We start from the raw sequence: 26,489 nt of genomic DNA, 5'->3' as shown, positions 1-26,489 counted from the left end.
TTTTACTACAGCGGAGTCATTGAATGGAAGAGAAATCCCATTCTTCCTTGAAGTCCTATGCTCTTGTTCTTATTCTTCTGACAGTTCTTTGGCATAGTAACTCTACCTGAGCTGATGTTATAATGTCGGAAATCTGAACCTGGCTCTGAAGAATAGTCAACTGGCTGTTTGACCTGTTTTCTTCCTTTTTGGGTACTCATGTAATGGGATCTAGCTTATATCGTTTTCTTTCTATAGTACGCACGCTCTTCTTTGCCACGTCTTTCCTCCTCGGCAGCAAGCTATCCTTCTAGCATGCATTCTTCTTGCATTCGCTTATTGGGTATCGACCTTAGAAGCACAGATTTCAGTGCTTTGCTACGACATTTTTCTTAAACCTATATTTTAGACAGTGGAATTATATCTTCAGGTGAGACAGTATCACGCAGTGTGGGTTGAATGTCATCTTCTGTGGCGGTTATCATTGAAGAATTATGATCAGATTATTGAAGCTGCGGGGATTTACCCCAAAACACCTGCGTGGATTTGCCTCATTTCCCCGTTTTCTGATAAACACGCCACTTTTTTATTTTGGTAATCGACGGGAACAATTGTGTTCTCGTGAAACTGAAGCTTAAATACGGTAGTATGAACGAGTAATTCGTTGATTCTTCTTCTCAAACCATACATTATAAAGCGTCCAAGTAAAGCATCAGAAAGTTACATGTAAGTAGTAAAAGATAGACTTACCTCATTTTCCCATCTCTGGAGCGACCTGCCGGGACGAACTTTCATGGAACAATGTGTTACAATAAGAGAAACCTGCCACCCGGTGGTCAACTCCTGAATCGATGGCGGTCAGTTCAGTCATGTGTTGTTTTACCTCCACCAACCCTATTGGTTTTCGAAACATTTAATTATCACAGCTTTTCTCCTAGACTTGACCAATATTATCTCCTGTAGCAATATGTGACACTTTTTTTTAAAAACACCCTGTATGGTATCTAATAACAGGTGGAGCATCTAGGAACAAGAAGAATGTGTTAGGAAGATGTAGAACATGAGACTATCAGTTGGGAAAACGAGCGTACTGTGGTCTGGTACCCGGATGAAATAATAATTTTAATTTAGATTTAGATTAATTTGAAACTTATAATCAGTTTCTATTGCTAGAACTTATTTCGTTATGTGACCAATATAATTTTTCCTTTCCTGATTTTCGTTTATATAACCGTATTTTTGTTGTAAAGTTTGTTGTGTCTAACTAGCAAACCAGAGATATGACAACAAATAAGAAGAATAATGTAACAAAAATATACGCATTCATGAGTGTGTGAAAAGATGCGTTTCTTTTTAATTTGTTTACAGCATGAGAAGTGAACAACGGAATCGTCCATGCTGGTCTTTACTTGGAGAATAGCTTCTGTCCGATTGCCAGTTTCAAGAAACGATCAAAAAACTTTTTTTGTTAATGTTACGTCTTGAAATCAACTGTTATGCCTGTACAGAATAGATACTGCAGCTTATCTGATACAAGCGCAGACGGAGATTTACCCAGATGCGGTCATGCACAGTAGTGACAGCTGGCTACGTTAAAAAAAGGGAAGTTGGCACGTCACGGTTTCTTTCGCCCCGGCTGTATCACTGACTCGACGCCGTCAAGAGGCAAAACGTTAACGTAAGAGGAGGGGGGGACTGCAGACGGCAGTGGTTAGCGTTACGTAAGCGGGAGGAGGCGCATGGCGGAGCTGCATTGAGCAGGGTCGGCGGCCGGCAGTGGGGCGCTCCAGTCACGCGGGGCCGCGCCGGTCACGACCACCGGCGCATTATCTCGGCCCGCTCCATTCACTGCGGCGCCGCAGTTAGCGCTGTAGATCCCGCTAACCGATTCCCCGCTGTCTCTCCACGTGCGTCCATAGTGCTGCGTTTTAAAAGACTGAAACCACCGCCTGATCAAAAGTATTAGGACACCTCTATACAATGCAGAATTCACCACTAGATAGCTCGGGAGTCCAGAGTATAAAGAGGCGAGGAGTACTGTGTTGTCAGTAGAGAGGCAGTAACAGCAGGATGGATCCGTCGTGAGAACTCAGTCACTGCAAACATGCAATGGTCACTGGATGTCAGTTGAGTAACATATTCAGCAGGAACTCTTCGATTCTTGTAAAGCTACCCAAGTCGACTGTTGGTCATGTAACTGTGAAACAGAAACGCGAAGAAATAATCGTAGCTAAACCAGGACTACGCAGACCTCATGTACTGACAACAGTGACAGTCGAGCATCGCAAAGAGTGGTTGTAAAAAATCACATTAAATCAGCTGAAGGCATCAATCGTGAGTTGCAAGTTGTTACCAGCAATCCGCCTAGTACAGTAGCTGTGGGTGGAGAGTTAAAGTGAATGAGGTGCAATGGTCGGGCAGTTCTCCATGAGCCCCATTTCTGTTCTCAGTACTAAGCGACGCCTCAGGAGGTGTAAGCAGCCTCACCACTGGACACTGCTCGACTGGAAAAAAAACATTTGCGATGGTGAATCACACTACTTCCTGCAGAAACCCGATGGAAGGTTTGAGTTTCGTCGAATATCTCGACAACGATATCTGCGATTACGTGTATTAGCAACAGTGAAGTGGGGAGGCAGCTGTTTTACAGTATGCAGGTGTTTTCCGGGGTAGGGTTGTGGTCCCCTTACCGTGCTTACGAAAATGCTAAATGCTGAAGAATATGAGCACATTTTACAGCGCTGTGTACTGCGTGCGGCAGAGGAACAGTTTGGAGTCGGTGACAGTATCAGCAAGATAATGTACTCCGTCATAAAGCAGCATGTGTGAGCCAATGGTTTGTGGACAGTAATATTCCTGCAGTGGATTTGTCTGCCGAGAGACCCGACATGAACCCAATGGAACGCCTCTGAGATGACTTAGATCGCCGACTTTGCTCCAGACCCCAGCAACCAACATCACTACCTTCTCTGATTTCGGCTCTTGATGAAGAATGGGCTACCATTCCTGCACCGACATTCAGACGCCTCACTGAAAATGTCCCAAACAGAACTCAAGTCGTCATAAACCTGAAGGGTGGAGACACATCATATTAATGTCAAAAATGTTCAAATGTATATGAAATCTTATAGGACTTAACTGCTAAGGTCATCAGTCCCTAAGCTTACACACTACTTAACCAAAATTACCCTAAGGACAAATACACACACCCATGCCCGAGGGAAGACTCGAACCTCCGCCGGGATCAGCCGCACAGTCCATGACTGCAGCGCCCTAGACCGCTCGGCTAATCCCGCGCGGCATATTAATGTACACCAACAGATGACCGAATACCTTGGAGCAGGAAGTGCTTGCCGTACACTGTATCACGATCCTCCTATCTCATACATCGCGACGATACTTCGTGCGTCCATCACATGAACGTCCTCAGGACTTGAAAAGCGTGATTTTCTATTACGTATTCATAGTTGCCGAACAGTAGGACGCATAGAGCAGGACCGTTAGAACCAGAGTGCTGACAGAGCGCGGCACTGTTTGTTACTGTGTCTCGTGCAATAGATACCGTGTTGCAGCATTCAACTGGCGCAGTCGAACTTCCCGCCCACCGATCCGAAGTCAAGCGTGGTTCTGCTGTTTCTGTGCCACAAAAATCAACAGCGAGGCGTGCCTTGCTCTGACAGAACTGTACAAAACAAATGAGGTGTTGTGAAACCCAAACAACAGAGACCATAAAGAAAGAAAAACATGTGAGGAGGCATGAAAGCACATAAGCAGCGAAATGACTAGGCCAGTTCAGGAGCTGAAAAACAAAATGATATCTTTATTGACTTTCTACGGAAGAGAGAAGTGCCGAATGAAGAAATATCATCCAACAGGATCCTGTGTGAACGTCCAGAAGACATGGTCAAATGCCAGGGTCGCACATATACGCATCATTGGCGGGTATATAAATGATTACACTCGCAATTCTCTGTGAAATGTAAAACGTCCACCAGATTGCATTTGTGTTGCTTGTCTTCACTGTTGCTAACAGGCCCTTGTAAGAGTATATAAGGGCCGTGAACAGCGTTCGCTTCTGAGAGATCGCTATGAAGAACACGGATATTCCATGCACTCGTCTGAGACAGCATTATCAGCATTTAACACAGTGCGAAAGTGGCGTCATTGTGGGCCTCCATTTGGCCCGCTCGTCAAATTGCGCAGTATGCAGATATCTCGATATCACGGTGGCCCGACATTGTATTGCGGGTGAACGTGATGGCAGCCAGACTCGGCGTCGGTGTTCCGATCGGTCACCTCTGACCTACTGGAAGGTAACTGTCCTATTTGCAATTTAGATCTTCGAGAAGTTTTGAACGTAAATGTAAAGGAAGATGTGAATCTGACGAATGTACTCAACCTCCATAGTATCGATATGCCCATTTATTCTTTATAAGTCCCTTCTTGAGACGTTGGTCAGAGAGGTTACTTCTTTTAAAGAGAGTAGCAGGCACTGTGTGCTCGTATGGAAATGTACTTAGTGCGAAAAGGATGGAAGCTGGCCTGCCGTGCAGTGGAGGCAACAGTATTTAGAAAGATTTTGCAATAATACATTTTCATGAAAAAAAAACCCTCAGTAAGTGGAATTGTACTAAACGAGAAATTATGTAAGCCAACGTATACGGTAACCTAGTTTTTTTTAATATTTGTTATTATGCAGTTTCTTATTGTTAGAACATTGCGTATTATTGAAGTTTACTGTAGAAATGTCATAATTCAATATACAGTTTTGTCTTATAATTCAAACAAGGGTCAAGGAAAGTAATTGTACACAAGAAAATTATTAAGAAATTGAAACCTGGTTTCGCAGGACAGACCGAATCAGGTTGTGGAAAGGGGACAAGATCAGTTACTGATAGTTATACAAGAAAACACACAACTTTGTTCCTCAAACCAATGCACAGTTTTCTCTTTAAAACAACAAAGATCAGTTCACGGCTGAGGGCCCAAATAACTTCTCCAGAATAAGTTTAAAACATTGCTTTTAAAACACCAGGATTTAGAGTAATGGCTGAAGGCCATTTACAATATCTTCTCGGCTAAAGACCGAAATAATATTTCAGATCAGCTAACGAAATTCTTTAAAGCCAAGCATTTACAAATTCCGGCTGAAGGCCATATTGAGGAAAATTTCAAGTTAATTCTTCACCTAAAAGCCCAATTAAAAAAAAATCACTTTACATAATACAAGAGAGACTTTAAAGATAAGCCTTTAAACAGTACAACAGAAAAACATCTTAAGAAAACTTGAAGTATCTTGTCGGCTAAAGGCCCAAACAATTACTCAAAAATAATTACAGACAACCTTAAGATAAACATTTACAGAATACGGTTGAAGGCCGTTTCAAGAATTCAAGATAATTAAAGATAAACCTTATGGACAAGGATTTACATATTAAAGCCACAGATTCTGAAACAAATGCGGCTGAAGGCCTAAATGCAGAGCAACAAGAATTTTAAATGAAACACGGTTGATGGCCTAATCTTAAAGTTGAAGTTCGGCTGAAGGCCATATATTAAACATAAAACAGACAATATTAATACACAGCTGAAGGCCTGGTTCTCAGAAGTGTTTTAAGGGTCGGCCTGGGGAGGAAACTCTAACCACAGTTTAGGTGAGACAGGCAGCCAAGCATAACACTAAATAATCGGTTTGCACCACGACCAACGGATGGCTGACGAACCAACCAACCGCCTAATCAGTTCCATTCCACCCGACCAACAGCACGACAACCAAAAGTACCAGCGAAGACGAGGATCGCAGCAGGATTAAGTCTCAATAATTGACGTATAAACACAGTCAAGGCACAATAGACACTCAAAGAGAAAATTGTAGAACAACACCAATCTGTCGAACTACACGCCGTGCCGGACAGCATCAACACGGCGAGGAAAACACACTGCCACAAAACTACGCTAACGACCAGGGCAGGTAACTGGAACGTTAACGGCCGCAAGGCAGAAGATACCGCTGGGGCACTTCACTAATAAATTATAATCAGGGTGCAACAACCAGCAATCAATGAAGAGATGTCACAACGGTTGACCTTTCATGACAGGTTCACTGATTACTCAACTCCAGTATGCAGGTGCGCTGGGCGAAGAACTTAGCAGTTCTTGCAGCTATTGCCATACAACTCCGGCCGTGCATGCACGCCGCCAGCTGTCCCGGCCTGATTACGTGCTGCAGAGACTTCTTGTTGTGTAGTTGATTGCGTTTACTTAAACTTACGGCTTGACTTTTTTCAGGTCCATAAACATTTTATTTTTATGTGTTATTACTGTTATGTTGTAATTTGATGCACTAACGCGTTCCATGACCTTAGAGATTTGCTCCTTAATGACGCCCTACGGAACTTGACGTATAAATAAAATAAAAATAAAATTCATAAAACTTAAGAACCATAACATACCAAGGAACATACAGAAAAGGTAAGACATAAATATACCACCAGCGGCAAACCTCATGTTCTTTGACATCACATCTATGTACACAAATGTGCCAATAGAAGAAAGGTTTTTGTGTTTTCAGAAACAACTACAGAAACAAGGAAACCCAACAGACGTGCATATAGAAGGAACTGAAGCCATTCTCAAACTTGTAACAGATCAGAACTGGTTCACTGTCAGCTGTGAGTTCTCAAGGTCCCTGCTAGGCTTGAAACATGGGTTACCTATGGAAGTGAGTCCGAAAATGCCCTGAATTAAGTAAAAAATACCCTCTCACATACACTGTTTGGACCCGATAAAAGAAACTGATAAAGCAATATGAATGCAAAAATGTTACAGAATCTTACCTAGGTAGAGAATACTTACTTTGCCCAACAATTTTGTAATGGTCATAGCTAAACAGATTGAATTTATGTTAATGTAATCACAATCAACACTTCACTAAGCACGAAAATGTGTAATGCAGCATGGCTTATAGACCTGTTCAGTGTTGTGTGCATGTGGATCCATCCTATTATGATAGAATACGAATATAAGACACTGAATAAACACATTGTCTGTAGAATAAATACGTATGGCCTGCTGCATAAACATTGACACTTACCTTTCATGCTGAAAAATCATGCACGGAATGTGAAGAATAAATCCACAGTAATTACTGGTAGTTTTGATGTAAATCATAATAAAAAAATCCCTTAAGGCAAGTATTGCATTTCACATCAATTGATCGTATGCTGACTGCTGACTGCAAAATGGTTGGTTCAAATGGCTCTGAGCACTATGGGACTTAACATCTGAGGTCATCAGTCCACTAGAACTTAGAAATACTTAAACCTAACTAACCTAAGGACATCACACACATCCATGCCCGAGGCAGGATTCGAACCTGCGACCGTAGCGGTCGCGTGCTGACTGCAAGATAGCACAAACTCATCTGGACAGGAAACTGGTTGACAAGGAGAAATTGATTTGGAAGAACGCTTGATCATTTTATTCATACAACGACTTCAAAAAGGTAATTAAATTGCAACAGCACATGTATTAATAATGCTCAGAAAACACATAACACAGAGTTTCATAACATCAGAAAGTCAAACAAAACAAAATCAGTACAAATAACGAATCAGTGATAGGAAAAGTGATGAAATTAACATTTCTACTGTTTGTCTGAATTAATAGCAAACAGATTCTCTACCAATCCCCAAAACATACTCTCCTCATGAAGATACAAAGACTGGATTTCCATATGTGAAACATGCATCCACATCATGAAAGTGTCAGTAATTTCGCTATGTAGATTGAGAAAATTACCATGTGTAATCCATACCTCACTGAAAATTATTAAAAATATCATATTGCAAATGGACTCTTTCCGCACACAATCAAAATACATCTTAAAAAGCCTTCTATGAAAATAGTTTTCTCTCCTCATCACTGGATCTCTTCGCATTGGTGTCATTCAGCACATCACATACCAGAACATCAGACTACATCACAGGCAACACTGCAGGAAGTGCACTTCAAAAATCTGCATATTACATACTCTGCAAACTGATATCAGTTTTCTGCATATGTTACTTCCAGTGTGTTAAATCATGTAAATTTTCAGTTAATGATTCGCAACAACAACAGATTACATGTGTACATATACATCCCACTGCACTCGCATCAGGATCGGAACAGTTTTTGCTGAAAGTGAAATTTTGTGAATATAGAACACTGAATAACATCGTAGTATCTGTCATGCCAAATATTCCTCCACCTCATCTGAAAAAAGAGAACAACATCGTTACATGTACAACTTCTCTAACCATCACTGCTTTTGCATTGCTTATACATTAGAAAGGGTCATTTCACATTTTTAAACACATTTAAATTCATACAAATTCAAACCAAGGAAACAAGAGGATTACATAAATACATGAATATAATGGCACATCTTAGTCATTCCAGTGGCATGTGCACAGACTCATTATCTATAATCAGCTTAACTTAATACAACATAATACCAGACAAAATGTGCTATCTGCATAATCTAATATAGTAATAAATTGTACTAGTATATCTCAGAATCCGTGACTAAAATAACACAATCATAAAGTGTCCATACGCATTGCCTCAGTAGATATAGTTATCATAATATATGGAGACATTCATTCTATCACTGTGAAACAAAACATCCATACAAAAACACTGATGTTGTTTCAACACATAATACTTATATCAAATCACACACTATTGCAAGGAAAAGAAAATTACTCAAAATACACTAAATCTTTCTGATCAGTCACTTCACTACACATGTTACTTTCAACACTGAAGATTACCAAAGATTCTCAATGTCGAAAATGTGATTTGAAGTGTTTCACCTTTTATTTTACACTTTTACCAGTTCCTATCTCATTTTCAAAACAATTAGCGTTACTTCACAATAATTCAGGAGGAGAAGTTTCTTCATATACATCTGCCCTGTTCCATTTCTTCAGTCAGTATTTGTCTCCCAGTTAATTGTCATATAAATATCCCTGTGGTTGCTACCCTTCAGTTTTCATCAGCACCTTTGTACACCAATATATTACATATATGTTGTGGTCTCTCATATTCTCTAAAATAAATTCTAATTAGAATCCTTTCAAATGTACAGTCATGTTCACAATTAATTAATGGAACAGGCACCATATCATCCACATCGTACAGTCAGATCATGCAGACTAAAGGACACCCAGCTGTGAGATCAAAATTCATTTGTTGACATGAAATGAATGAAACAGAACTTCATCCAGATGACTATTTTGAATAGTGGAAATACGAAATCAAATACTGAAAGTTGCCAATATGACAGCTTATTTTCAAGTTGTGTTTATAAAAAGATGACCTGCCAATGGATCCTTCCATCAGTAGTGTATCGCCAAAATATTTCTGAAACACATCTAAAACAACATATCCAGTGGAATTATATATCCAATACAGTACAAAGTACTGCAATGTGAACGATATTATTTGTTTAGTAAACAAAACCGGCACTGGATAAAACAAGTACACGGAGATATAAACACAGTTCACCCAAAACACACAATTGAGTCTGAAGTAGACAAAATTTCCTGGACATCACTGTATACAAAACCAACAAGTTTAAGAAGCAATAGATCCCTCCATGTCACAGATCAATTGAAATCAATGTTGCAATACAGGTTAGAGACGTTTTAACTAGTTTTGGTTTTCTTAACAAGTTTAGCATACTTATCAACAAAGAGATAGTTGCTGCAACTGAGAATTTAGTTGTCACACATAACAATCACTCTGATAGTTATTCAGGAAATATTACAATTCACTCCAAGAATTTTTATCATGAGTTTCAAAAATAGTACTTAGTCAGAAGATGTAGATGTAAAAACTTCTAAAATAAGTTTCCTTTCCTCATATCGAGAACGCTCTAAGAATATACCTGTCACTTACGATAACAGACAGCAGCGGAGAAAGGTCTTCTTCTCGTTGCATTACAGCCCAGCGTGTATCTTAGCCTGTTCAACAATTTTCCTCCATTCTGGCCTCTGCGAACCGATTTTCCGCTTCACTTAGACTCTAAGAGGTTTTGTATCTTCTTCCACATTGTCTACCCATCTTACTCTCTGTTTTCTTTCAGTTGTTCTAGATTCAGAAACCATTTTAGTCGTTATTCCAGTACCCATCCTAAAGACATGTTCAAGTATCAGAAGTGATTATTTTAAGGTAACTAAGTTATGAAGACGGTGTAAGTAGCTTCGTTAGTTTTCAGTGTAGACGCAAACCAATAAACCCAATAAGATTATTTGTAATTTCATTGTCAACGCTGATTCTTTCAGAATGAGGTGTAAATAAAATTTCTTTGCTTGTTCAGTACTTTTGTTATCTTTTATCTGCCTAACAAACATGTTATCTTATACCTACAGTATGTTATTTTTGCAAACTAAATAAGACTTTGGCACAGATATGAAGCTCAACTTTTTGTTCTTTGTTAATAAAAATATACTTGTGCATAACGATTTGATGAATGATGTTCAATACATTTATTATTTCAATTCTTTTCATTTATTATCTCATTAATTCATTAAATCATAAATTACATAGTAAAATTTTATGTAGTTAAATAATAAACCTTAAGTACGCTGTTAGAGGCTTAATCCGAAAATTGCTCTAAAATGATTTATTCGCAGCTTAGTTATCCCGACATTTTCGCGGGTTCAGCCCAGCTGTCTGTAGATTGCAAATACGGCGCTGATGGAGAGTGTCTTGTAAATGAAAATAGAACAAGCTTAAAAGAAAGTGCATAATTATGTCAAGAAGGGCTAGGGAGGTATATATATATATATATATATATATATATATATATATATATATATATATATATGTGTGTGTGTGTGTGTGTGTGTGTGTGTGTGTGTGTGTGTGTGTGTGTGTGTTTGAGTGTGTAATAGATCATGAAACGAGACGCTGAATGCTCTTTGCTTTGGTTAGAAGTAAAACACTCGAAAAACATAGACAGACTGTAGCGAGAAAAAAATTCCTGAATAAAAGAAACGGCTTAACATATAATATAAATTTAACTGGCTGAAAGCCTTTTTGAAAATATTTGTTTGGTATGCAGCCTGGTATGTAAATTAAGCATGGACGACAAGGCGAGAATAGGAGCTTTTGAAATGTGGTGCTACAGAAGAACTTAAGTTTGAATTGTTATGTTGTATAACTAATGGAGAGGTACTGAATCGTGTTGGGCGAACAGAGAATTACAGTAGTACTTCCCTAAAACAATCAGTAGGTTGACAGGACACGTCTTGAAGCATCAAGAAATCGTTAATTCGTTAAGCAATTGTAATATGTGTAGTTCTAATTTTCAGAGGGAGACCAAGCGTTAAATACTAAAGCCAGGATCAAATACTTGTAGAATGCGATAGTTACGATCACAACAACAATTGCTTCAGATTTGAACTTTGGGTATATTTTCTGTCTAATGTTCTCACATCGTAACAACGCAGTGTGCTCTGTAGGAATGAACAGATCGATGAACATCGCAAGAAATTATTCTCGCGGACCACGAAAGATCGTCATGGGTCATTCTACATCTGCTTCCAGGTAAGTACATCACTGCGCGCTGGCGTGGATTCATTTCGGCAGGAAGGCGCCGTAACACGTTCCGGCATCTCCTAGGGAAATTTTCTTGAACCCACTGCCACAAGTCGCCAGCGGAAATTTAAAAAGTACACATTTGTTAAATCACAAAGTAACTATAATTTGCCACTGCTCCAGCACCAGTAAAAGCGACGATGTTTGACACATTGCGACGTTCGCGTTCAATTGTGTTGCCTATTTGCAGTAATAAATATGACCTCAGATGAATTCAGTTGTAAGACTGTATGAGACAGCAAGAACTAGTAAAGATCCAGAACTAGTTTTATACTATAAAAGTTATTGTAACATACTGAGAAAAGTTGTGAGGAAATCAAGAAATATGTATGTTAGAGAAGAAATTAACAACTCTGGCCATAAAACAAAATCAGTATGGAATGTTATTAGAAGGAAGACAGGAAAAGTAACCACTGGGGTAGGTAGTATTACTGTTAATGAGAACGAGACCATCCTAACCAACAGTACACAAGTAGCTAATGTATTTAACAACCATTTCGTAAGTGTAGGAGAAAAAAATTTGTGAGAACAGTTCAAAAGAAAAAGCTAGGCAGTACATGGAAGAGCCTATTTTGAAAAAAATTAGTCAGATTAAGTTTCACCTAACAACCTCTTGTGAAATAAGTAAAATTATTAAGTCTCTGAAAAGTAAATGTTCTGTTGGAGTAGATGACATCTCTAATAACATATTAAAACAATGTGGAGAAATTACAGCTAATGTTCTGAGTCACATATGTAATGCATCACTAACTCAAGGTATTTTCCCAGACAGGTTAAAATATGCCATTGTCAGGCCTCCCTACAAAAAGGGGGACACCACAGATGTCAATAATTATCGGTCAGTATCCTTGATTACAGCATTCTCAAAAATCTTTGAGAAAGTAATGTACTCAAGAGTGGTTAGCCATCTCAACAGTAATGGGATACTTAGTAAATCACAGTTCGGATTTCAAAAATGCTGTTCCACTGATACAGTTTCACTGTCCACATAATAGAGTCTTTAAATAGTAAGATGTCACCAATAGGAATTTTCTGTGACTTCTCCAAAGCATTTGATTGTGTGAACCACGACATTATGTTACAGAAATTACAATTCTATGGTATAAATGGTATAGCTTATGAGTGGTTTAAGTAATACCTACAGAACAGGAAGCAAAACAATTCCTTATATAGGTCAAGTGATTTAAATAAGTTTGCCACTTCATCTAACCGGGGTGAAATTACATCAGCTGTTCCACATGGTTCAATCATGGGCCCCCTTCTGTTCTTGATGATGTGAATGACCTCCCTTCCTATCTGAAACAGGAAGCTGAACTGACATTGTTTGCTGATGACACAAGCATCATTATTAATCCAGTAAAAGAAAGTCAAATTGAAAATGATACAAATAAGATATTTGGAAAAGTCATTAATTGGTTTTCTGCAAATGGGCTTGCTCTAAACTTTGAAAAAACACAGTACATCCAATTTTCTACTGCAAGAAGTGCAGTTCCTTCAATAAATATAACACATCAACAGAAGTCAGTAGACAGGGTAGAGCATACTAAGTTTTTGGGTGTACATATAGATGAGAATCTTAATTGGAAAATTCATATTTTGGATCTCCTAATGCGACTAGGTTCAGCAACTTTTGCAATCAGAATAATTGCCAGTTTTGAGGATATAGAAATTAGGAAGCTAACATACTTTGCATACTTTCACTCTCTGATGTCATACGGAATAATATTTTGGGGTAACTCAACATTTAGACAAAATGTATTCACTGCTCAAAAGAAAGTGGCTAGAATAATGTGTGGGGTTCATAGTCGCACATCTTGTAGGCATCTTTTTAAAAGATTGGGAATTCTTACAACAACCTCACGCTACATCTACTCGCTAATGAAATTGGTTCTCAACAACATGGACCAGTTTAAAAACAACAGTGACATTTATGATTACAATACCAGAAAAAGAAAGACTTACACTATCCTTTGCTCAACCTATCTTTGGCACAGAAAGGGGCAAAATATGCTGCTATAAAAATTTTCGACAAAATACCAGATGAAATAACGTGTCTGACAGACAGCAGTAATAGCTTCAAAAATAAATTGAAATCATATCTCCTTCACAACTCCTTCTATTCCATAGATGAATTCTTGAATAGGAATAAATAAATCTATAAATATAGTAGATGCATTTTATGTCATTTGAGGGAATGGAGTAAATAATATAAATATTAATCTTTAACTCTGTATTGTAATATATATATATATATATATATATATATATATATATATATATATTAAAAAATTTGTTTCATATGTGCACTTCTTGTGCACTTGAGACGTTCCTCATCATAACGGCTTCCGTTCCGTGCTATTTATCAGTGGAACACGCAACCAACCAACTAACTAACTATACAACTCAACGAGTAGAAGGCATTTGACATTTAAAGCATTTGCTACCTGTCTAGCTCTGTGTCCCATGTCACACCTAGTTTCTTTTTTCCTAACTTTTCCGGAAGTCGGAATTGTACCTGAGTCCGATGTGCTACGAATATCTTCATCGTCATTCATTGCTAAATGCTTTGTTAATTAATATTGGACTATTGGCGTCCACTAAAATTTTTCCAGGGGGGGAGAGGCCGAGACCTTAAAACTCCCATTTTAGATATAAATTACTTGATCAGTTGACAGGTGACACAAAAAATTTATTACATTCCAGAGAATTGGTGGTTATCCACACGATATGTATATTTGTTATAACTCGATTATTAAAAGGTAAGCGCTACCTTGAAAGCAGACCTTTCTATGTTATTAAATTAATTATGGATGAGACTCATTTTTGAAGTTGACGATCTATTGGTACTGAATGCAAAAGTAGGGTATAATCAGAAGTGGGAATACTGTTGGTTATAAACAAAAATTACCAGTCGTAAAGAGCTTTTGACAACTCTTTCTCGGAAGTGAAAATACAAAAATAAATTTTAATCAATAGCGTAGTGTAACGGCACCGCACGTGGCATTCTGTGAAACCAAACAATGCTCCAGGAGGCGCTGCGTTTAACTATTGTTAATTACGTTAAGGAGACAGTGACAGGGCATCTGATTCGACAATAGTTAGGAAGCGCCTCGTAACTAACTAGACAACAATACTTCGAAGATAAAGAGAGTCGGCACGGCAAAGAAAGGCTGCTTTTAGCGACTTCTTTCGATCCGTGGAACAGCTGTGATCATTCGTGCTGTTATAGACTTGTTTGAAAATTCTGTGATGAATAAAAACTTTGTACTCTAGATTCTGGGGGGGGGGGGGCGGGGGGGGGGGGCAGGTGGAGGGGGTCAGAGACCCTTTTGCACACCCACTCACCCTCCACTCGGCGGACGCCTATGATTGTCGTAACTTCGAGTGAACATCTACATCTCCATCAATACTGACATTACAGTACAGAGGCTTTTAGCAATTACCATGGCCAGTAGGAAGTAGTGAATCCGCTGCTATCACCATGAGAACGTCGTCCTATGGCATAACGTTTTCTTAGTTGGTCGAATCATCCAGAGGCTCCATTGGATTACTATTGGAGAACTAATATTGGTAGTAGTAACGTCCCTGCTCTTCCTCGACGAAGTTTAGTGTCTCTAGAGATGTCTGAAGTTGTCAAAAGAGTGACAGATTTGTTGTCCATTTATTCTATAAGAGCTCCAATTTTGCACTGGAACTGAAATTCCCCTCCTTTCAGCGCATATATCTACTTCATCACTGATGGCAGTTTCTCCAGTTTGTCTCGTAGTGCTTATAGAATAGATACATCGCTGTTTAACAGTATTTGCATTAGATTCACAGTGGTGAAGAAGTTGTCAAATGCTGCCACAAAGTGTACAACAATACGAGAAACTTCGCTCATCACACAATAAAAAAATAAGTTGATGGAAGTCGCAGTAGCATATACCGTACTTTACGGAATATAAGACGCTACGGACTTTAAGACGCACCTTAATTTTTAAGGTTGCCAAGACAGACTAAAAAAAATTCTTAGTTTATAAAATCGAACTTACCTTCTAAATCCCTGAAAATCGACATCTGAGCTTTCTTCTTCTTCTTCTTCCCCTTCGTCGTCATCGTTGCTCTCTTTTTATATAAGTTGGTCTTCACTACCATCGAGAGAGTAACTTATACGGCACTTCTTGAAAGATTTAGCGGTAATGCTTCTCTCATTCTAGTCCATGATTGTTTTATCCACAGACACACTTGTCGCTTTAAAACTCCCTTCGGCGTTCATTCATGTTGGGTTTCATCCATTATACATTTGTTCTATTCCCCTCTCTTACATACTTTAAATGGTTTATCTATCTAGACATCAAGAGGTAGAAATTTTGAAGTAAGTCCTGCCGGAATAATAGAAAGCTGTGAATTTCCATGTCTCAGTTTCTTTTTTACAGAATTTTTGGAATGCCTGCTAAACTGATCTAGCACAAGAAGAGAACTCTTCTTTAGCAGAGCACCTTTCCTTTTCTCGCACTGTCTGTTAATCCATAATTTCATAACGGGCTCGTCCATTCAACCCTTGTAATGTCCGTGAATAACACCTGGCGGTATTTCAGAAGGTTTTGGCATTGTTTTTCGATTGAAAATGATCGTTGGATTAAGTTAAGAAGCGTGAGCACAAAACAAAAGCACAACAGTGTAGTGCATTTTTTCATGTCCACTTGTTTTTAAGGTTACAGTTTTAGCGCCTTTCATAGTAACAGTTCTGTTACTCGGAACGTCAAATGTCAGAGGAGCTCCGTTCACATCCTCTATTTGGGTTAGTTACACACTGGTTTTCTTCCAACTTTGAATAATATAGCGATGGAATGAACACTCTTGTGGCATTTTCGGAGATAGGCCTAATTTGGCTTTGGTTCGCATGACACTTCACAAACCTGCAGCACCAAACAACTCCACGCTTAAGCCTGTAGAGACGAGGACACATCCTGCGCCACTAAAGGTGCAATAAGATAGTACAACTTGGTGTTCCAAGCTATCTAGTAGCTGCGTTTATACTCACAATGGCTGGAGCTGGCGCAGCAGTATTTTAGAGAACAGCTAATGAACTGTGAGTGGCAGCTGCTGCTTGTACAGTATTTATTTCAATAATATCTCGGCGACGAAGAAATTTACGTTGGCATAATAGAAGATGGTGGAGTAGACCTTGGATTTTAAGACGTGACGACGGCGGTCGGGAATTGCACAGTCTATTACGCGATGAACTGAGGATGGAGGACAGGGAATCGTACAGCAATTTTCTGAGAATGGGAGGGATGGAATTCCTGACATTGCTTCGTTTAGTAGATCCAATAATAACGAAGCAAGACACAGTTATGTGAGAATGTATTTCAGCTTCAAATAGGTGAGTAAGTACCATGATATAAGACCAGTATTCTTAGACTGCTGCACATACAGTGCATGCTTGTAAGCTGTAACTAATTATATAATTTTCTTAATGTTAGTTCTAACACTGAAGTTTCTAGCTACTGGAGAAAGCTACAGAAGCCCAATGTTTTCATTCAGAATACCTGGAGGCACGATATCCTCAGTTATTTCTTACACGCGTTTACCAGTGCTTGAAAGATTCATATATGAAGGCAGGTTGATTTTGTTAAATTTCACGAGAACACGAGTAAAATAAGTTAATGTAATAACACATTCAAATAAACTAAAAAGTACAGTATGGGAACCATTTTTGTTCGGATGTGTTCATCTCAGCAAGAAACATATTTCGGGGTGGGGGTGTATTCTAGTGCCTCTGCCACAACTTTTTGGTTGACTGATTGACTGAGGGGATTTTATGGGACTAAATAGTGAGGTTAACAGTCCCGCGTTTCCAAAGTTACTTGTGGAAGAGAGGTGATTTCGTAGAATTGGAGGATCGATTCAGAGGGGTCAATCCATGAAACGAGAAAATTAACACAAATAGTAGAAGGTATAAAAGGGTACATCAAATGTAGAAACTGGGAAAACAGAACGATAAAAGAGTGGTGTTTGTGCGGGGGAGTAGTCAATGGCTCACAGACCGAAAAACATGAAGAGAGGCCACAAACACAATCGCTCTACCCCTGCTCCAGGAGTACAGCAAAACTTTATAGCTGAATATAAAAACCACTGTTACGTAGGAGTCGTCTGCTAATATTAAAGACAAAGAATCTGTAAGGCAGTACTTAATGCGAACGCCCAAAAGAAGGGGACATTCCACCAATACATGAGATCCTGTCAGTCTGGCTTCAAAGCCACATTGTGGGGGTGGATCGTTACGTCACAGAAAAGAATGGTTGGGCTTGGTATGACCAATGCGTGGACTCATTTCGATAGGAGCAGAAGGAAGAGTGTCAAACTGCAATAGTGTCTTTGATTGTACAGAGTTTATTACTGAGAGTAATAGAGAAACAGATGTCATTCCACTTTTGAGCAAAGGGAGAATTGATGTAATTCCACATATCTGCACCTGGAATCATGAAAGGGAAAGGCGGATAAGAATTGGCGTCGCTAGAAAAACGGTCAGCTAGTTCATTCCCTAGGATGCCCACATGACATGGGATCAACAGAAAGACAACTGAGAAGGCGACACGGCCAAGGGCAGAAAGAAGGTCATGGATAGCCGATACCAAAGGGTGACTACAGTAGCATCGGTCTACAGGGTGATGTTTTTCCCTGTGTGCAAACACTAGGGATTTATCGGTGAGGATACGGAACAAGAAAGGTCTAATGAACTTATGTCCGGAAATACATGGTTTCAGTGCTAGAGACTATTTATTCAATCATACATTGTTACAGAGACTGCGGTCTAATATACGCTGTATCATGCAGCCACAGTTCAGGGTGTGTTGTAAACGGTTTCCATGTGCCTCAACGCTTGCGTGTACGCGCCGTATCATGTTCTGTCTCTCACGTTCACATCGACCAGTGTGCATGCAAACAGAGTCAAAGGCAGTATGAATACGCTGCTCCAGTGTCTCCACATCTGGAGTGGACTCTACATGCACGATACTTTTGAGATGGCCCCACAACCAAAAATTGCACCGGTTTAGATCCAGTGAAGAGCAGGCCATGCAGTTGGACCCCTTCTTCCGATCCATCGACCAGGGAAGACATGACAGAATCATCCGAATGTTAATGGCGAAGTAGGCTGGAGCACTATCATGTAGCAGCCACATAACCCTCGAATCATCAATAACCCTTCTTCCAGCAGGGAAGGCAAAGTCACCCACAAGGAACGCCGATAGTTCCAGCCTGTTAGGCGGGGTGGAAAGAAGACTGGTCCCAAAATATATTAGTCAATTATCCTGGCCCACGCATTCCAGCTGCTCCGATGCTGATGATTCGCTGTCACTATTTCATAGGCTTTCTGCATACTGTCCCACAGATGGTTGTTATGAAAATTAAAGATACATTCCGCATAAAGGTGGCCTCATCTGTGTGTAGGATGGATGAACAAATCCCCAAATCGGGGTTGCCTAGTGAAGAAACCAGTGGCAAAATTGCTCCCAATGTGGAAATCCGTCGCTAGTAAGCCCTGCACACGCTTTAAGTGATAACGGAAGTAACAATTGTCACGGACAATGTTGCACACGGTCGTCTGGCTTACTCTATACTGGCGGGACAACTGCCTGGTGCTGACACGGCGGTCGCCTTCCACAGTGTTTATCACATTTCCGCCAAGTCTGGTGTGCGAACATTTCTGGTACGTCCTTCAAGACTTCCTGCTTGCTCAAACGACCATGTCTAAGAAAAAGGGTGAGGCAGTGTTGCAAACCTTGAATGCTGTGCTTGTTGTCATCGGGGATAGGTTTCTTGATACAACCTTGCTGCCCACTGCCCATTGTCATTAGCCTTTCTGTAAGAAAACACGGTGTCTGTAAGCTCTCGATTCGAATATAGAACCTTTGTTTACAACGCTGCATCACAATCACTAAAAGATGAGTCAGCAAGAGCAGTGAATTGGGCACAACATAGTCAATTACTATTGCAAGAGAGGGCTCTTGAGGAACAGTACCACCCTCTAAGAGGAAACCATGCATACTGCAGCTATGGCTGCATAGTACAGTGCATATTAGACTGCAGTCTCTGTAACAAAGTGTGATTGAATAAATGGTCTTTAGCATGGAAATCATGCATTTCCGGACATAAGGTCAATAGACCTTTTTTGTTTCGTATCCTTTCGTCAATCAATCCCTAGAGTTTGTTCATGACGGAAAAAACACCCCGTATAGCCTGCAGGCTGCTTATTGAGTCGGTACATATTAAAACACTGTAGAGGGAGGAGTAAACAATGAAGGGCCCTGTTAATGGCTAGGAGCTCTTCTGTGAATGCACTACATGAACCCCATAGTAAATGGTATTCCATGCCAGTAGGAGATGTGAAAGCGTATCCTGTCTCTTATATCGGAACTCTGCAAGGATGGAACATACAAGGTGCTGGAGTCCAAAGTGGCGACAGAGACCTTAGAATCCTGAATAGGTTGGTACTAATCTGCTGTCTAGGCACCATCCAATGGAACAGGGAAATGCGGGAGGAATTACACGGGATACATTCCAGTGAGTGGAGGTGGATATCCCGACAGAGGCAAGTGAGGCGTGTTCCAACTGGCAATTCCACCCAGGGGTGTGTATCAGGAAGGAGACATTCCTCATTTGCAAAGAAGATAGGGTACATGGGATGGTCAGAGAATCAGCGAATGGCGATTGCGTAAGAACCAAGAGTCGGCCCCATCGGATTTGTAGAGGGGGAAATCCCCACGCCTGCGAGGAGACTGTCAACGAGCACCAATAGCTAGATGCACGCCACAATGATGAACAGCGCTGAGTAATTTCAGAGTAGAAGGAGCTGCTGAGCCATAAACCTGACTACCATAATCTAGTCTGGACAAAACAAGAGCACATACAGATGGAGAAGGGTAGCATGGTCTGCACCCCAATATGTGCGGGCCAGGAGGCAGAGAGCATTAAGCTTTGGCATGCATGGGGTCTCAAGGTGGTGTATAAGCAGTAGCCACGTCAGCTTTTTATCAAAACGCCCAATAAACGGGACTGCTACATTATCTAGGCGCTGGTCGTCTAAAGCTGTGGATCGGTGTGTACTGTGGGTCGATGGCAAAAATGCACAACCGGCGTTGTGGAGGGAGAAAATTGGAAACCACAGGAGAGGACCCTCACAGAGGCCCACCCGATGGTGCCTTGGAGCTGGCATTCAGCAAATGCTGCTGGGTGGGACCTACACCAAATGCAAAGATCGTCGACATACAATGATTGGGTAGCAAGAGGCCCAGCAGAGGTTACAAGACTTGATGGTTATGAGGAAGAGTTTGACACTCAACACAGAACCCTGTCGACACTGTTCTGAGTCCGAGGGGTGCTGAGTGAAGTGTCATCTGGAACCTGAATGAGCCAATGGAATAAAAACTCGTGAATAAAAATCTGAAGGGGGCCACGAAAGCCCCAGTCATGGAGGGTAAGTAAAATGTGGTGGCTCCAAGCCACGTCATATGCCTTATGCACGACAAAGAAGGCAGCAACAAGATGCCAGCGGTTAGTAAAAGCCTGTCGGATTCCAATCTGAGTAAATGATCGTTGAAAATCGTTCTTCTTAGAAGCCACGCTGATATGGGGACTAAAGACCCCGAGATTCGAGTACTCAGAACAATAGAAAGCTAACCTTCCTTTAGAGCAGCTTACAAGTACGTCGGTCAGGCTAATCTGGCAGTAGATGTCGAGAGATATTGGGTTCTTGCTGGACTTAAGGACAGAGATAGCTAAGCTGTCTCGCCATTGCGAGGAAAGGCACCCATGAGCTGAGGAGATGTTGCCTCTGGGTAACTTCCAGTTGTTGGATCATCTAGTTGTGGATGGAATCTGGACCTGGGGCCATATCTTGTGAAAAGGTAAGATCCCAAGAGTTCCCATTCACGGTTCAACTTGGTGGAGGTTGAAAAAAAAGGGGGGGGGGGGGAGGGACTGTTCAAGTCAGCGTTTCTGCTGGATAAAGGTAGCTGGAAAGGAAGAGGATGTCGATGCTGTCGCAAAGTGTGTCACGAGGTGTTCTGCAAGGACCGATGGATCGGTACACAGGGCACCCTGGAGGATAAGCTGATTATTGTCGGCAGCCCAGAAGGAGCTTGGATGAAACCGCAGATGAAGAAGCCGATGTTCCCAGGAAATAAACATGGCACTCCGAATGTTCCTAATTACTCTGCTTAATCAGATAGCGAGCCGAAGCACTGATACGCTTAAAAGCGATAAGGTTGGTCTGTGAAGGGTGGCGTTTAAATCGCTGCAGTGTCCATCGATGGTCCTGATTAGCGACTGCTACGTGCTTGGTCCAGTATTGTACCAGTCGAAGATGATGGAGACCGGTGGATGGGGGGATAATAGTGCCAGCAGCACGGAGAATAGTGGCAGAGCAGGGGAGGAGATCGTGAGACTGATAGCAGTAAAGTGAACAGAAGAGCTGTCATTGAGGAGTTAAAGTCTGTAATGAGTTGGTCAATTAGAAGACTCCTGTCTGTCGAAGTGGCACTACCCCACAGGAAGTGGTGTGCATTGAAATCCCCAAGGAGGGGTGGGAGTTGCTGTATTAAGGTGGACGGTTCAACATGAAGTGGCCTACCTGGAAGGAGGTAGAAATTGCAAACGATGATTGCTGGGATCGTTATCACTCAACTACTATAGCTTCCAGGCTGGTACATAGGGGGAGCCAGTCACTAATGACATCAGTGCGAACCAAAGTGCAGACCCTCCAGATGCTATCCTGGAGCCGGCACACTTCCGACAGAACGTCTAATAACCATTAAACGTTGGAGAGTGGTCATCGCAGAAGTACGTTACTTGAAGAGCGAGACAGAATGTAGAATAAGGAAACAACGTGTTTTATTTCCAGTAGGTGATGATAATATCAGCTGCAATTCCACTGGATTAGTGTGTTGCGAGAGTCCGGATTAGACATAAAGAAACCAAGAAGAGTTCACATCACTGGGTCAGTGGACATCACAGACAAGAACAAGGTGACATCCATAAATAAGAAGTCAGACTCAGGTTGCAAGGTATGATATGGCACCTCCAGGGGATGTCAGGGTGGGGGGCCTTGTCCTGGGACTCACGTTTCTTCTTCTTCTCCTCTTTCAGAGGATGAGAAGGGCAGGACACAGAGGGAGAGTAGGCTTTCCAAGATTGGGACCAAAACAGAGGGAGCATCCTTTGGGAGCACAGACGATATGTGTCATGGCCGAGTTGTGATAGCAGGTTTACAGCCTGAGAGACACTAGTGGGAAGGGGTTCAGGGGGACTTGGGAGCTCCATCACCAGTGGGTGCCGAAGAAGGGGCACTTCTCGACTGGGGAGGGATAGCAGTACCCAGAGGGGAAAGGCGTGGGAATTGCAGGGGAGGAGGAGGAAAGACAGGGATGGGGCTGGGGTAAGGAAGAGTGAGGAAGGGAAAAGGATAGTGAGGAGGGGGAAAGTATGTAACAGAGGCAAAATTCGAAGAAAGTGACATCACATGGAGTCCATCGTTTTTAGTGGGCCTCAGCATAAGTGGTCCAGGGACTTCTGCTCTTTGATCTTCTTTTATCTCCTGTGAGCTGGGTTATCTGGCGAGCATGGAGTGTGGCGCGCATTGCACTTTACACACACACAGGTGGCGGAACACAGGGCTGCCCACGAGTGGGTGTCTCATGATGAAGGGGGTCCTCTGCACAGTGGGAAGACGCCACATCGCTCCAGAGTTCCTCATCAGTTTGTAGGATGAGGTCCAATGAATAATCACTCGCTAGACCATAGTCGGTGACGAGTGAGGGGTAGTAGACACCAGAACGTCGCCAAGACGATCACAAGCACAAACAGCTGCAGATTGGGTGCCAGAAGAAGACCAATAGGGAGCTCGGTCGCATCTAAATGAGAGACTCCACTTGGCCAAACCTATCCTCTATGTTCTCGACAAAAAACAACGGCTTTGTGGAAGTGAATGCGTTCCTGACCGTCCTAGTACAGACCAGGTAGCGGGGAAAGTATTTCATTCCAAGATGGCGAGCCTGACCCTCTTCCCAAGGGGTAGCCAGAGAAGGAAAGGCTGCAAGGTTATACGGAGCTGCATTCAATGAACATTTACCACTTAGAGAGACAGCCTTTTGAGAAGAGTCAGATTTTTGCATCTTGATACGCTTTATGTGCCAAGCATCCGACCTGATACCATCCACTCCGATCAAGAGTTCTCTGCTTGGGACCCAATGAGCCACAGCAATGGCTGTCTGGCACAGTGGTTGTTGCTAAGAGTTCTGATGCTACAGAAAGACAAGCTACCACTCATTGGCATACATGGGGAAGGAACAGCTGAGGTATCACAGTGTGATCCTTGTGTTGTCAAGGGGCTCAGCCAGATGCGTACTTAACAACCCCACCACACGGACTGGTTACACATGCTGGTAACCTAGCAGGGTGGAGGGGGGCTACAGTAGGGAAGGAAGAGCGGAAGGAAAGGGGAAGAGGAATCCAGGCTGTAAACGCTATGGAGGGAGTTCTTCCACAGATGGCTCACACTAAAAGCAGAAAATTGAGAAGTGGGGGTCAAACCCCAAATGGAGAGCAAAACACCAAACAGGAGAACCCTCTGCCAGGCACTTAATGTGATTTGCAGACTATCCATGTAGATGTAGACGTGTAGATGAACGATAACAGCCAGGAGGAACAAATCTGCAGGCAGAGAACTGGGTGAATAGTCAGGTCGATATAAATCAGAAGACCAAGAGAAGGGAAGCAGGGGGCACTGGGGAAGGAATAGAGAGGGAGGAGCACAGTGAATGAAATGCAGCCAGGGAAGGGAGAATGGGCTGCAATAGCTTGGAGCCCCATGTGCACCACATCTTTTGTTGCGTTTTATTTGTTACATTTTGTTAATTGGCAAAGCCAAGGAATTTCCTGTATTTTGCTAAATTCATTAGAAATAGCAAAAAATTCTTTAAAGTGGCATTCTTAGCAATTTTCGAAACATATTTTCAAGGAAGGATGTATCTCTGATCCACTCTTCAGCTATGGCTGTGTCCAGGCATTATCACATATTTTTATAGTTTGGTAATTATATTCGACATGTAGCCCTACATTGTAAAAGTTTGTGTTAAGAATTAAACCTTACAATTTATAGGCCAAAACTGTTTCAAACAAAATCAGTGCACTTCATAATTCATCATTTTCAGTTAGAGTAAAATGTATCTCATACATAGTGATTTTGGACTTTAAGATAAACTTACTTTTCAGTTCGCCTCTATGAATGTCACATTGACATATTCACATTAGATTGTCTTTCAGATACCATCAACAGAAAAAGAATGGTAACATATCTCAAAACAGTTTCAAGATATGTAGAATTTTCCAAACTGTCTTGGCGCTTTAGACAGGAAGCATACGGAATTATGAGCACCAAGATGTAAGGGATCATTCTACCACAGTTACAAAGGAGGTAATAGCATTGTGTTACTGGCACTTGTTGATGTACAGTATAAATTTACATGTGTGGATGTAGGTTATAATGTGAAGATTAGTGATGGAGGAATGTTCCAGAACATTCCGCCCTGCGAAATTCTTACTGGTGCTTAAAATTTAATGAACATTCCTACATCAGAGATATTATCAGGAGCTCAAACTGCAGTGTCTTCTATAGTTGTAGCTGATGATGCTTTTCCCTTAGCAGAGCATATAATGAAGCCATATAAGGGAAATCTAATGCAGCAACGAAAATATTTAATCACTGTTTGAGCAGGGCAAGAAGAATTTGCGAAAACGCTTTTGGAATACTAAGCAATACATTCAGAATTCTCCTTGAGAAAAGGAGCTATCTGATGAAACTGTGGAGAAAATTTCTACTTGTGTGCTACATAATTTTATTTCTGGGCCCATGTGGGAAGAGTTATGTCGAACAACTGTAAAGGAAAGGGACACAGATTACTGTGTTATCATTCCAGGAGAATGGCTGCAAAGTTATCTCTGAGACACCGGAAGATTAGGTAAACACAAATCAGTTAAAGAAGTTAGGAAAGTGATGGACACTCTTCAGTAACATTTTAACACCACTCTGTATGTACAGTGGTAGTGGGAATCTGCAAAAAAAATCAGCACTGATACAGAGCCAAATCTTGAAAATAAGTAACGTAAATTATGACTAAAAAGTTAATACAGTACGCAGGAGAGTGTACGGTATTCATAAATTAATTTAGTTGATGTTGTTGTTGTTGTGGTCTTCAGTCCTGAGACTGGTTTGATGCAGCTCTCCATGCTACTCTATCCTGCGCAAGCTTCTTCATCTCCCAGTACCTACCGCAACCTACATCCTTCTGAATCTGCTTAGTGTATTGATCTCTTGGTCTCCCTCTACGATTTTTACCCTCCACACTGCCCTCCAATGCTAAATTTGTGGTCCCTTGATGCCTCAAAACATGTCCTACCAACCGATCCCTTCTTCTAGTCAAGTTGTGCCACAAACTTCTCTTCTCCCCAATCCTATTCAATACCTCCTCATTAGTTACGTGATGTACCCACCTTATCTTCAGCATTCTTCTGTAGCACCACATTTCGAAAGCTTCTATTCTCTTCTTGTCCAAACTGGTTATCATCTATGTTTCACTTCCATACATGGCTACACTCCATACAAATACTTTCAGAAACGACTTCCTGACACTTAAATCTATACTCGATGTTAACAAATTTCTCTTTTTCAGAAACGATTTCCTTGCCATTGCCAGTCTACATATTATATCCTCTCTACTTCGACCATCATCAGTTATTTTACTCCCTAAATAGCAAAACTCCTTTACTAGTTTAAGTGTCTCATTTCCTAATCTAATCCCCTCAGCATCACCCGATTTAAT

At 41.2% G+C, this 26,489-nt stretch overlaps 1 long non-coding RNA gene across 1 annotated transcript in view; it reads right to left on the bottom strand.

Moving 5' to 3' along the window:
* Nucleotides 1-7,542: 7,542 nt before the first annotated feature.
* LOC124613978 overlaps nt 7,543-26,489 on the bottom strand; it is a 110,683-nt gene continuing 91,736 nt past the window's right edge. The window contains exons 2-3 of the long non-coding RNA XR_006979669.1: nt 9,925-10,158; nt 7,543-8,235 (exon numbers count right to left, since the gene is read on the bottom strand). This is a non-coding gene — a long non-coding RNA (uncharacterized LOC124613978). The remainder of the gene's footprint in view (nt 8,236-9,924; nt 10,159-26,489) is intronic.

Source organism: Schistocerca americana, chromosome 4 (assembly GCF_021461395.2).
Source record: "Schistocerca americana isolate TAMUIC-IGC-003095 chromosome 4, iqSchAmer2.1, whole genome shotgun sequence".
Taxonomy (NCBI): Eukaryota; Metazoa; Arthropoda; class Insecta; order Orthoptera; family Acrididae; genus Schistocerca; species Schistocerca americana.
The sequence above is the reverse complement of the archived record's forward strand: the minus strand, read 5'-3'. Positions and strand labels throughout refer to the sequence as shown.